Raw genomic sequence first — 13058 nt, 5'->3', positions numbered from 1 at the left:
AACGTGGATGTTCAATAAATAATCATAGATAGTCTGTGTTTCCTTTATTTAATTTAAAAATCAAGTAACCCCTTCATTTAAAAATCACTCACCTGTAATATGTAAGCATATTTACTGTATAAAAACTATCAGTGAACTGTGAGGGCAAAAAATTTAAAAAAATAAATGAAATATTCGTTCATTAATCGTAATAGAGTTTAAATGTTCAATTAATCGAGATTTTGATTTTAGGCCAAATCGCCCAGCCCTTGTTGTCATTGAAATTGTCATCAACTCCTTTGACCAATTTTTTTTTAATCATGACTTATGAAGTTATAGATAATTTATAAATATTACATATATAATATATAAATATATAATTTAGGCAACACCAATATGCTGAAATCACCATAGCTTGTTCAACAGTGACAGGAAGTGTCCAAATTGGTCAGTTTTCCTTCAGCCTAATGATAAATTGCAGCATCTTTGCCATCTCATCCTCTAGTACCACAGTCCATAGGTGCTATCCATTATGTTGACTTTTTAACATGACTGCCTCGGCGTGCCTCTCCTCTGCTGGACACCTTGTGTCTGATATTGTGTCCCTGTAAATCCCAGGGCTGCCTCTTAGCCGAGAGAGTTATCCATCACCCGGCACTTTCCTGACAGCGAGAGAGGCCCAGGGTAGGCGACGTTTATAAAGGGCCGAACACAATCTGATGAATGGTTTACCAAATGTCTCTGACCGGCCTAAATTTACAATACACTCCCAGTACAAACACACAGCGCAGAAAATAAAGAACGACGACTTCCAATAGATATAAAGTTTAGGCTAGTCTGAAGACCTTTAAGCTTGAGGCACCAGATGGATCTAATCTTTTACTCACTACTCCAGGAAGTGAGAGATTAGATCTACTTACACGCAAAGCAGAACCAGGTGAGGAGAGGGCAACCCTTATTTATGGCTGGTTGTACTACATGCATTATCTTCGCTTATACACTTACCCTTCTAACACCTCCACCACCCACTCGTCTTAAATCAAGCGAAAGCAACGACCAATCAATGCAGTATATAATTGGTTCATCTATGCGAATCAAAAACGTCTCGCTTGGCTAGTTTGTTTATGCAATATTATACATCAGTATTGATTTATTTGTCATTGTTTACAAAACAGTCTGCTTGATGAACCCAGCTTATTTATTGCGGAGGAATGAATGCAGTGGTGGGTATGATGTTTGTTGTACATCGAGCCTCTCGCACTCCCCACAGCTTGACACTGCAGTCATAACAGCTCATGTAAGGGCGTCTCCGCAAACATGCATAATGAATACCGGTAACAGCCACATTGTAAGTCAAAGGTGACATGAAGTGTTATGGTGGTTTGTGTTTTTCCTTATCTTTTGGTTTTACAAGTGCTAATGAGGTTTTGTGAGTCTATTGTTAGAATGTCTGAAGAGGTTAGTGTTTAAATAGTATTTTAAATGTAGAATGTTAACTGGCCTTGAAATGACATTGCGTGTGCTTACCTGCATTTATTGCTTAAATGGTCATGAAACACTAAAACACATTTTTTTGAGATGTTGACAGTCATATTTATGTCCCACGTTGCTAAAAACACTACAAGGACACACATATTTCTCAAACAAGTGAAAAATCTAATGCTAATGCAAATTCATTCTTTTGGTTTGAAAAGAAGTTTTAAAACTACGTCACAGCGATTAGATCCTTGTGTAAATTCCAGCCTGTAGACTGGATGTCTGTATCAGCCGGTACAACATGACGACTTTGAGTTTTCAGCATTAATTCATGAGAAAGACTCGGTTCAATCCAATCAGCGAGCTCTATTGTGAATGAGGTGCAACTTTATTAATATGCATGATAGCTTCGTTTTTACCTGTTACAGTGTTCAGACGGCAGAGAGACGCCACATTGTGTTGCCAACTGTAATTAAAAATAATGAAAGAAAAAGAATTGTTCGAAGACATGGGTCATCAGTGTTGCGTTTATTAATGACGAGTCATTCGTGAAGATTGATTTATTTACCTAAATGATGTGGTTCTGAATTACATGCATGCAAAATATTTACAATTTAAAGGATTTGTGAAGACTTTGAGATGTTTATATTATCAATGCCAGACATTGACACTTTGTTGTCAAATTGCTCTGTTTTCTTTAAATGTGATCAGAAACTTATATTATTATCATATTATTACCATTTCACAATAAGCAAGCTCAGATGGAGTTAAGTAGACTTTGACCAGCTAATTTCAGAATGAAATGCCATAGTTAAACATATTAATTAGTTATGACATTGCATTTTTTTATTAGTGTACAGGTTACAAGGATAATTATAGTATTGATGGCTCTCAGTTTGTCCTATGTGCAATGCAAATTATGTTCAAGACTGTTGTGGCCATAGGAAATGCTAGACTAAGAAACTTTTTTCATGCATTAGATTCTTAAAACAGCATACTGTGTAGAGCACAGGTGTCAAACTCGGTTCCAAAAGGGCCGCAGCTCTGCACAGTTTAGTTCCAACCCTAAGTAAACACACCTGATCAAACTAATTGAGTCCTTCAGGCTTGTTTGAAACCTACAGGTAAGTGTGTTGGAGCAGGGTTGGAACTAAACTGTGCAGGGCTTCGGCCCTCGAGGAATTGAGTTTGACACCCCTGGTGTAGACCATTTCAATGTGACGATGCTATTGACCCATGAACATTTCCTTCTTGTTGTCAAACTATTTTAATACCTATAACAAGAGGCAATTTAATCATATCTCAACGTTAAAACAGCTGTCATAATGTTATTCATCGATATGTGGCTCTTTTAGGATTCTCGAGAGCTATGGAAATTAAAAAAGTAAAACAGGAAATACGTTAGGACCATTGTTATTGTTTACATGCCTCAAAATGATCTATAAAGAAAAGCTTAAGTACAGAAAACTCAGAGTTTTGAGGTTTTGCTGATAGTTTAAACAATGTTTAAACATGTTTTTTAAATTTTTTTCATTGGTTGAATATTGTTAAAAACCAACACAGACAAAAAATGACCACTGGCATGATTTATGAAATGATTTAAAACGATAAAATAAGGAGATGCGAGATTTACGCATATTTAGCACCTCCATTTAGCTTTTTATTCAGGGCAGGCACATCTGTAATGCAGTGCAATACAGTGTTTACATTTCAGCCTTAACGATGATGGGAAAAAACCTGAGCCATTCTCTATAATGAGCTGATTTCTGATAGCTATGAGCATTTAAATGTACATGTAAACACTCATTGATGCTTGGTTGCAAATGAATCGTTTTCATCTGTGTATGATATTACACACAGAGAGGTGTGACAATTGTGCTGGAAGTGATTTCCATCAAAGCCAAATAATTCCCAAAATCATTTTGTGAATGAATGCGCATGTACGTGACTGTTTTGTGCTTTGTTTTGCCTTGCATATGTGCAAGAAGAGGTTTGGAGTCCCACGGGGGTGTAACCATAGCTGACGGTGTGTGACGTCAGAGGCGTGATCCCCAGTGTCTCAGAGGACGTTCATTCAATGAAATAAGCAAGAGAAAGCTCCATACTTAGCTGCTTTTTTTCTTCGGCGCACACGCAGACATGCCAATTTGATGCCCCCTAAGACTATCCTTTAGCCAGTCACACTTGATCATGAGCATTATGCCTAGAATAAGACACATTAATTAGCATGAAAGCCCAGTATGAATCATTTGCCAAGCTCATAAATGAGACCCTGTTACGCAAAATTTCCTAACAGTGTGCTATTATGTCTCTAAATATATCACTTCTGATATGGAAATGAAGTTAAAGAAGCTAGTACAATCAGCAGCTTGGCCTTTTGAAGGCTGGAGTCGCGCTGCTGCTTATCGCATGCCTACCAGTAGCGCAGGGCCTTGGCATAAACTGGTACCAATCTCTAACATGCTCTCAAACCACGTTTCCATGGCAGCCGCTGTGAAAGGCACTCACTGAGGAGCAAGAGAATGACATTGTCAGCTGGAATGGATCAGGTTTCCCGGTTTACAAATTTCAGCAGAGGTCCATTATTAGGCTGAGGTGGGCAGTAAGATTGCTTAACCCTTTCCCTGTCCATGAGGTCAGATGTTGTATTTCCTCACAACGGGGGCTGTTTGATATTCAGCATTGTGCTGCTGTGATGGCACGCGGCTTGCAGGAGGAAATGAAGGCGTGCATTGTATTCGGCGTCTCCACCGAGAAATGAAAGTTCACAGACTTTCCCACACCTCCACTTCAAGCTGGGTCACTGAAAATAGGAGCGGCGTTCTGATAAAAGTGGCTGTAGCTTCATGTCACTGATCTGCTCTCTGATCGTTTCTGACACCCTCAGATGGTGTGCAGCCTTGCAAGCAAACTACACATGACCCAAATTAGGGCTAAGCTATAATAATGTGGTTAAAAATGGCCCGGTTCCGAATGATCAGAGAGCTGCAGGTTCAAAGCGCTACGCCTGCTGCCTTGACTGCTAATGATGTGTTGAGAGAAAGAGAAAAGACAGAAAAAAGAAGGCTGATTAAGACTTGCTGGAGCTCTCGCACCAGCACTTCAGACTGGCAGGGGTGAATCGCTGGGTAGAGGTTACCGCAGGTTGGATCTTAAAGTACAAGAAAATCAAGAGAGCCGATCATGCAAAGCATCTTAAGTGTGATTTCTACTGAATTGGCTTCCAGGGCAAAACAGTACGCCGCCACAAAGCGGATTTACTTCAGAGGCCGATCGAGACCCGAATATCCTCGTCAGCAGTGATGGGCTCAAACTCAGCATGTTGGTAATCGTCAAGAAAAGTGCTCTTTAGCGACAGTCCTTTTTCAAGGCTCTTCTAATCGGTAATGAACCACATCCACCCCTTTCTGTTGTGCTGTCAGCTGTGAGCCCGCATGCATACTGTCTTTAATGTGTGGATTCAGTTCTCCTGCTTCAGGCCCAGTGCCGAGCTACTGAAAGGAGTGTCAACCAGTGCATGCTGGGATATTTCCAGCTGAGATCACACCAAACAATCAGTCATGAAAAGACACATATGTGTCATGTGGACGAGAACTGACTGATGATGCATGATTAACAGCTCTGATGTGAATGGCTGTTTGTGTCGTGTGGTGGACTGATTTTTGCTTTAGACGTTTTGCCCTGGTTCTCACAGCAAATTTGTGGGTCAAGTTACAGGCCTTATTCTAATCACTAACAGTTCATTTAGCTTTGGTGTTTATATATGTTGGTATATTAGCCACAGTGTTTATCCCAAATAAGATTAAACGTAAAGCTTCACAACGTTCGAGTAAACTCCCTGTCTGAATTGTGTATGTATTTACAGAATGCGGTTCCAATTTCTGCATGCTAGTTTAACAAGCAAGACTTTTTCACTCAGCTCAGTGTTTTTCCTAACTGTGTTTTTGTGTTTCCAGTGGGATATATAAGACGTGATATTAGTTATGCATATACCTCATTTGTTTTGTTTTAAAAGGCAAGAAATGATACACGTGATAAGATTTGCTTGACACATAATATATTTCAGTTTTGAATTGCTCCTTCTGGACGTAAAAAAAGCAGCTTATCAGTCTATACATAAAACTGGATGACATTAGAACATTCAATTTGTTTATCAGAACTCCTTTTAGCTTTATAAGTAATATAAATATGGTCAGACAAGACATACCATTTCGGTGTCTGTATTCAATTAACAAAATATTTTATGTACATAAAAAATAATAATAAATGTTTTTTTTTTCTTTTGTGAAATGTCAACATCTGTGAAATAATCCTCCTTCAGTATCATTCAGCAATTAAATTCATGTAAAAATAAAAAAGCCATACCTAATCTGGAGTGTGCTCATAAAAATATCTCAAAGACTAAATGAATTATGCCTAAATTTGATCACATTTCAAATTATTTAAAATTTCTTGCTAACAAATAGGTAAAATCTAGTAGATTGAAGATTAGTGGCTATGTCTAAGAGCCAGTGGTGGAAAGAGCTCTGAAAATTCATACTTAAGTAAAAGTATCATTACTTGCTTTAAAATGTAGTGCAAGTAGAGTAACGCTATAAAAAGCTGATGCATTTACAGTACATGTAATTTGTGAATGTTTGTAAACGTAACTTTCTGTAGTGCGTTTAGTGTTTAATATTAGGTTAGATTTAAGTAGTGACGTCAGGTGACCAAAATTCAACTTCTAACCAGTGTCTAAGTACAACCTTATTTTGATAACCAATAACAACGTTAAATGACGTTGGTATTTGGTTGATTTTAGGTTGTGTTGGAAATGGACCAAAATCCAACGTTGAGCCAATATCTTAAATCAATTATTCGTCAGGTATGGCAACTGAAATCCAATGTCTATTAGACGTCATAGTGGTAATGTCCACACAATGTTAAGCTGTAACATCATTAGGTGTTGATATTTGGTTGATTTTAGATTGGTCGTTGGACATTGATGTTGAGTTCTGACGTCAAACCAATTTTCATTTCTAAACAAAATGGAACGTCTACACAACGTTGAGGTACAATCTAACATCATGTTGGTGTTTAAGGCCATTTTGGTCATGATGCAGTAAACATCTGTCATCTTAACATCGGTGACATGCATCTAAACAGTCTCTAGGTCAATGTGTTTAAAGATGTAGGTATCTTCTTAGACACTTTTAATGCTTCCATACTACTTGAGGTAGTTCATTATGATGTGATTTATCTTCCGTGTACGATTTGATTGGACAGGAATCACAGGACTGATTTTTCTAATCCCCATAGACAAGAAATATAAAGTATTGACTGCAGGTTGAAGGGAAGTAGTGGAGTAAAAGTACCAATACAGAGCTAAAAGTGTATTCAATGGAAAGTAAAAGTACACATTTTTAAAACTACTTAGCGATTTACTATTCCTGAGAAAAACGAATCAATAACAGTAGTTTGAGCATTTGTAATTTGTTATAAACTGTTATTACTAACTATTACACTCATGACTCGTAAACAGAGGTACTTCATTTAATGTGCATCGTCCTCTATTAAAAAGATCAGAGAGCCCATGGAGATTTGGGGTTTGTATTGGTGGCATACAAACTAGAGCAATAAAACTAAGGCAGAAAAAAGGCATAACACGCATATCCTGTACCTTGAGGCTTGGAATTATGGGTAGTCCCAGTGGGGGCATCAGTAAAGTGTTCCAAAAACTCTCAAACACTTCTCATAAACAATCCAGTCGGTTTCTCACATCCATACCGCTCAGAGCAATCAAAACCCTGGTTCTGTGTTTCTGCACAGATGTGACGAAGTACCCACAGCAGAAGCTTTAAATCAGACTAATGGTTTGATGTGAGATACTTCTGAAATAATCTGGGAAAGCTCACGATAGAAGTACAAACAACAGACTGCTATTTTTCAGCGAACAACACCAGGCCTGTGTGCTGCAGTTGTGTTTTTCATTCCTTTGCTCTTCAAATTGAGCATGAAAATAATTAAAGCACATTTATTCCCCAACTTGAAATATTTATACAGCATTTTGCCTGGCTGTTCATAAAAATGTCCACTCTGATCGTATCTGATCAGCAACCACAATAAACCTAATGTTTAATATTTGAAAAGGGAGCCATAAATCAGGTTAATATCAGGCCCCTGCAGACTCAGCGAGGCGTTCGGGGTATCTGGCTTTAATTAAAAAGTTTGGGGGAAAGAAAGGGAGATTTTGGGGGTGTCGAGGGGATATTTTTTCTGATGTTTAGTGGAAGGGGCCTAGCTAACGGTTGGTTTGTCAGCTTGCTTGTGGGTACAGAAGGCATGTAATATAGCTTCTCCAGATGCAGAAAGTGTGATTCTGAGAGCAAGCAGTGAGCAAGCATCCACTTGAAGTAAGTTTGGCACCGGGCCCTTTATATTCCCCACATTTGTCCACCTGCAAATTCGGGAAGACCACCAGCTGTGAAGTTTTAAAGACCTTTTAATATTTCAGCGGCTGTGTTCCACGCCACATCAGAAGGCTGCGGGATTGCTTTTTTCTTTTCTTTCTCCTCCATCAGCATCCTTCAGGATTTCTCCTCTGCATCTGTTTAAGTCTGATGGTGGAGGTGATCTGAGTTATTCAGAGTGCTCTGAGTTGCATGACGTTGGCCTTATAGCGATCATACATGTCAAGACATCCACCTTTTTGCCACTGTGGAGCTTTTCTCAAAGGTTACCCCGTGTCTTTACCACATGAGTTATTATAGAGCTCAGAAAATGTTCTCAGTTTTATAAAGGGCACAGTTTTTATTGGTTCTGCTCTGCAAAGGCTTATAACTGGAAAAAATAACCACTTCCACAACTCAGAGGAGATACATTTCTGCTGTTTTTCTAAAAGGCTGCAACAAGTCAACGGAAACTTCAGATGATCTACTTTGAATGTGTACATTAATAAAAAGTAGTAACTGTCCAGGGAATAGATGACCTTCATGCCATTCCAAACTTGATTCTTTAATGAAATGTATGCATATTCATGTAAACACAGTGCATTACATTCGTGGGATTTGAATCATTAGTTCAAGTATTTCCTGGGAATTTAACCCATGACATTGGAATTGTTAACTGTTTGAACTGCATAATGGTTCAAAATTAACTTTTAAATTCAAGCTGCTTTTGTTTTTATAGAGCTTTCATAAATAAAAAAACCTTCTGAAGGTAAAAGAAAATGAAGTTTATTGTAATACAATTCCATTTTTTATATAAATATATGTATACTTAATTTAATTATAAGCTTCTTTAAGGCTTCAGAACACTTGAATTGCAGCATATAATCAGGGTGGGCAAAATACATTGAAGTGTAACTGAAACAAAATACCATTTACCTCAGTTAACATGTATCAGAATAAATTACAAAATACAGCAGCCACAAGAAGTATCAAAATAAAATACTGTATTTTGCTTTGTGATAATACTACAAAATACTTTTACGTGGAGAATTTCATGAATTGTCATGAAATATCTTCGCAAATCTTCCATCAACAGGCATATTAGATCAATCCCAAACTAACTCAGTAAAGTAAACAATGGTTGATAACAACAGTGTTTCTCTGAGTAGGTTTGAGTTACTGTAGCTTCTCTGCCACCTCACTCACCTCCACTCTTGTACATGAAGAGGTATTCATACTTTTGATAGGTATTCAACTTTTGTTTCTTTTGTTTTGTTTTAGTATAATTTTTTTTACAAATTTTATGTAGAAAGACCTGTATTGAAGATGATCTCTTTAATCACTGTAAAATCAATGCAGATAATGAGTTGGAACATACTGCAGTACTACATTTCTTTATTGTGTTTCCATCTATTGCATGGACAGTAAAATTGACACCATCGCTTTAAAGTCTTATATTTTTAAAATGTTATATATCAAGAGGAAGTGTTAAAGAAATTTTTAAAAAATGTAAAAAATTTTTGCAATATTACATATTATTACAATTGTATTTTTGCGATTGAAATCCTCCAATACTTTTTGAAAACTACTAAAGTCATCAGTTTTAGTCATTTCTATAAATTATGTTTGTTTGTTTTATGCAATTGTACTCTTCATTGCACAACCTGCAGGTCAACTGGCAGTTGAAACCAATGTAATATTGTAGGAATTGTAGGGCTTATTTTAATGTTGTTTGTCTTATTTTTGGCATCTAAGTAAGCAATTCATCCAAAACTACTATTATTTGTGCAGTTTACTCATTCTCCCAAGATTTTTTTAAATTCTTCTTTAACTGGAAGACTCTCAGTGTACCCCCTAAGTGAACACTAGTACGCAATCTTTAGGTGACTTCCTTAGCATTTGTGCCTGCAGCACTGAGACTGAGAACGATTATGTGCTGTAGGCTCCATATTCCCTGTTTTTGGACTGATATTTTATTCCTTCTCACTTCTTAAGTGAAAATGCTGATGCCGAATTGTACACTATACTGCCATTAAATATCACTGGTCTAAACATTGTGCAGTCTACTATTTTCAATGATTGTTGACTTGCTCCCAAATATACCCATGCCGTTTGTCTTTTCTTTATGTATGTTGCATAATTTCCATCCATACTTCAAACACTGACCACCCTCATCAATTTTCTGTTCTGATCTCAAGCCCATAACTGAGAAAGCACTAATCAGAGGCTGCATTTTTGATATCGTCATGTAGATTTTTTACAAAGTATTTTACAGTATTTTAAAAATAAAAAAATACAAGACACTGAAGTATTTTGATACAAAATATTAAACCATTTTCATAAACTCTATAAATTATAAATTACTAAATGATATTTTGTATTTAAAATATGCATTTTAAATACTTATATCATAAATACTGCCCATCCCTGTCTATATAGGAGTTTTTGCCTGTCACTTGCATAGTAAGCATGGGCCGGTATAAGACTTTTTCCCTTATGAACACAATGTATTTTATTTTGACAAACATTTAAAGTATTTTGGAAGAGTAAACATGTCAGGCTAAATGAATTATTGACTTCTGCTGTCTTCATTTGTTTCCAAAACAGATTTTTTAGCTATTTAAAATGGCATCTTTAGATATTTTTTGCTGAAGATACTGACGTCCTATTAAAACATAAATTAAAAAGTCATTCACATACCTTAGGAACAGTATTCCAAACCGCGGTATACCTTGAAAACGTTTATCGTCCTATGCCTACTGCATAGGTGAATGTAGTGTAAATATTCCATGTAATATTTCTATATATAGTCAGAAACATAAACATAAAGTGTGAGTTTGGAATGACATAAGAGTCAGTAAAAGTCCATATTTTCAAGTTGTTACAGCACATTGAACTTTTCTCTCTGTTACTTTCTCTCTATTCTCTGTGCGCGCACACACACAGTGCATTTCTTACAGGGAGAGCATAGAGGATATCCAGGTTACTCATAAAATAGATCTGAGTCACTGACCCTCTGTACAGTATGTGTGTGTGTGAGCTTGCGCACGTATGTGTGTGTGAGAGAGAGAGCTTGTGAAAGAGGGGAACTCGGCCAAAAATCCATCATGCCTCAAAGCACCGCTGAATGATTCTCCATAATCCTGTAATGACCTTTCTGTAGCGCTCATCTCCTTCATGCTGTTCGGACATTATCATCATGTTATCGCTGGACATCTGGAAAAGTTTGCCTGTTTGTGTTCTCGTTATGGCCTCTATAATCAAGTGCGTAACCGCAAACACCTTCTTCACATTAGGCAAACTCATGGAATTATGATTTAATGCTTCCTGCATGCTGTTAGCGCAGGGCCACTGGTGTTATTTCACAAAATATTCCCCCCGTTCCTTCTAAAAAGAAACATTGTATGGCTGAAGATTTCCTAATGAGCCCTGTATTTGTTTAGCAGGGGTCTCACGCTGACCCAGGACGCATGGTGAGCAACATGCCCATGCAAGACTTCAGCGTTTAATATCGAGATATAGCATTGCTGACAGCTTGCGTGATTTCCAAAAAGGGCTGATTTTAACTGATAATGGCAAGATTTGATCTCCACAGATGAAGAGGATGAACCAGGCAGCTAAAATTACACCATCTCAAGACTTTTTTTGTTTGCTTACAAGACTGTATTTCTGAAAGGACTCATCCTGCGCTTCCGTGACTTTGAAAGATGAGGCGTTGATACCGCACTCGGACTGACAACCCAGAGTGTTTTCACAATATGAAGTGTTTACATACCAGACTTGAGAGTGGAAGACAGATTGCTTTCAGGATGAATTATGAACGACTCAATGGGCTCAAGATTCGCCCATTCTTGAAGGGAAGCCCATTACAAGACGAGCAGATTGAGGTATGCGCGGACGAGATTAGCAGGGCCGCAGCCGTTCTGCTGGGTGACACTCAATGCCGCTATCGCCTGTTGCACCGTGACTTCTCCATCACGTCCCCACCCTCTTTCTACCTTCTCGAAAGCAGCTCGCAGATGACCCCCATTGTACGATTGAGATGGTAGGCAATTCCAAGCAAACTCCCAGTGTAGTGGAAAAGCATTTGTCGGAAGATGAAAGGCTTCACACCCGCTGCCTACACACCGAGTTGCTTCCAACACCTTCCCGCGACAGCGCGCAGCTCCGGCTTCCTGTGGCTTCCTCATGATGGAGATAATACTACTAATAACAGCAAGCGAGCAGTCTGACCCGGATCAGGCGTTAGTAGCCTTCCAAGGATCAGGATCAGGCTTCACATGCAGAGAGAGTGAAAAACGACACTGACTGTAATGCAAGGTAATTGCTTCCCATTTAGACCAAAATAGCTGCATCTCCTTAACAAACGTGAGTGGAAACGTAGGGCGTAAGGGGCTGTTTGATTCGCCGATTAGCCAGCACCCTTCAACATGCACACACTCTCAAACACACATGCTTCCCAGCAGTCAGACTTTGGAGAGATGCAAGCGTTTACACAAGGGTCAGATTTGTTTTTTAACACGAGCCTGTTACCTGCATCACATCTGCAGGGTGGCCACCGGTCACCTGACTCCAGCTCACAGCTTTAAGACTTGTGTGACATCTTTGATTTAAAAGCGGAGGTATATTCAAAATAGCATGGTGTTTAAGCTTGAATTACATAACAGCACAATATCAGATAAATTCTATGGAGGTGAAGCACAGGAACTCTTATCTGTGCATCTTCAGCCTAGCAGACTGAGGATCCATCCATGATGTGGCACAGCCCAAAAGAAATGGATCAAATCCACCTTCAAACATCTACCGTAACCACTGAGATCAGCATCTTCCCTGTGAAATCCAAATTATACAACCATCTGCTGTTTTTAACACCTCACCACATGCATCGCAACACTATATAGGCATACACCTTACATTTACGACATCCAGGAGTACATAATCCTAGAAAGCCAACCGTTACATTACACCAGGAAGAACCCTCAGCATCATCCTCCTTATCTGCGTGATTTTTCCTACATATGTCATGCAGAAGTCGGCAAGTAATCCACCGATGGCACAATTAACTTCATTAAACGGGCACAATAACAAGCCAAACCTCTGCAGTGCAGTACAGCGCGCAGCCAGGTGCCGTTTCCCTCCTCTCCCCAGCCCCAGAAGGCTAACCACGCTGGGTAA

At 38.5% G+C, this 13058-nt stretch overlaps 2 protein-coding genes across 3 annotated transcripts in view; one reads left to right on the top strand and one right to left on the bottom strand.

Annotated features, from left to right (window-relative positions):
- The window catches only part of LOC147833990 (uncharacterized), a 162882-nt gene that overhangs the window by 44745 nt on the left and 105079 nt on the right, over positions 1-13058 (top strand). The window lies entirely within an intron of this gene.
- The window catches only part of apln (apelin), a 34524-nt gene that overhangs the window by 20894 nt on the left and 572 nt on the right, over positions 1-13058 (bottom strand).

This window comes from Danio rerio, chromosome 14 (assembly GCF_052040795.2).
Source record: "Danio rerio strain M-AB ecotype USA chromosome 14, GRCz13ab, whole genome shotgun sequence".
Classification (NCBI taxonomy): domain Eukaryota; kingdom Metazoa; phylum Chordata; class Actinopteri; order Cypriniformes; family Danionidae; genus Danio; species Danio rerio.
The sequence above is the reverse complement of the archived record's forward strand: the minus strand, read 5'-3'. Positions and strand labels throughout refer to the sequence as shown.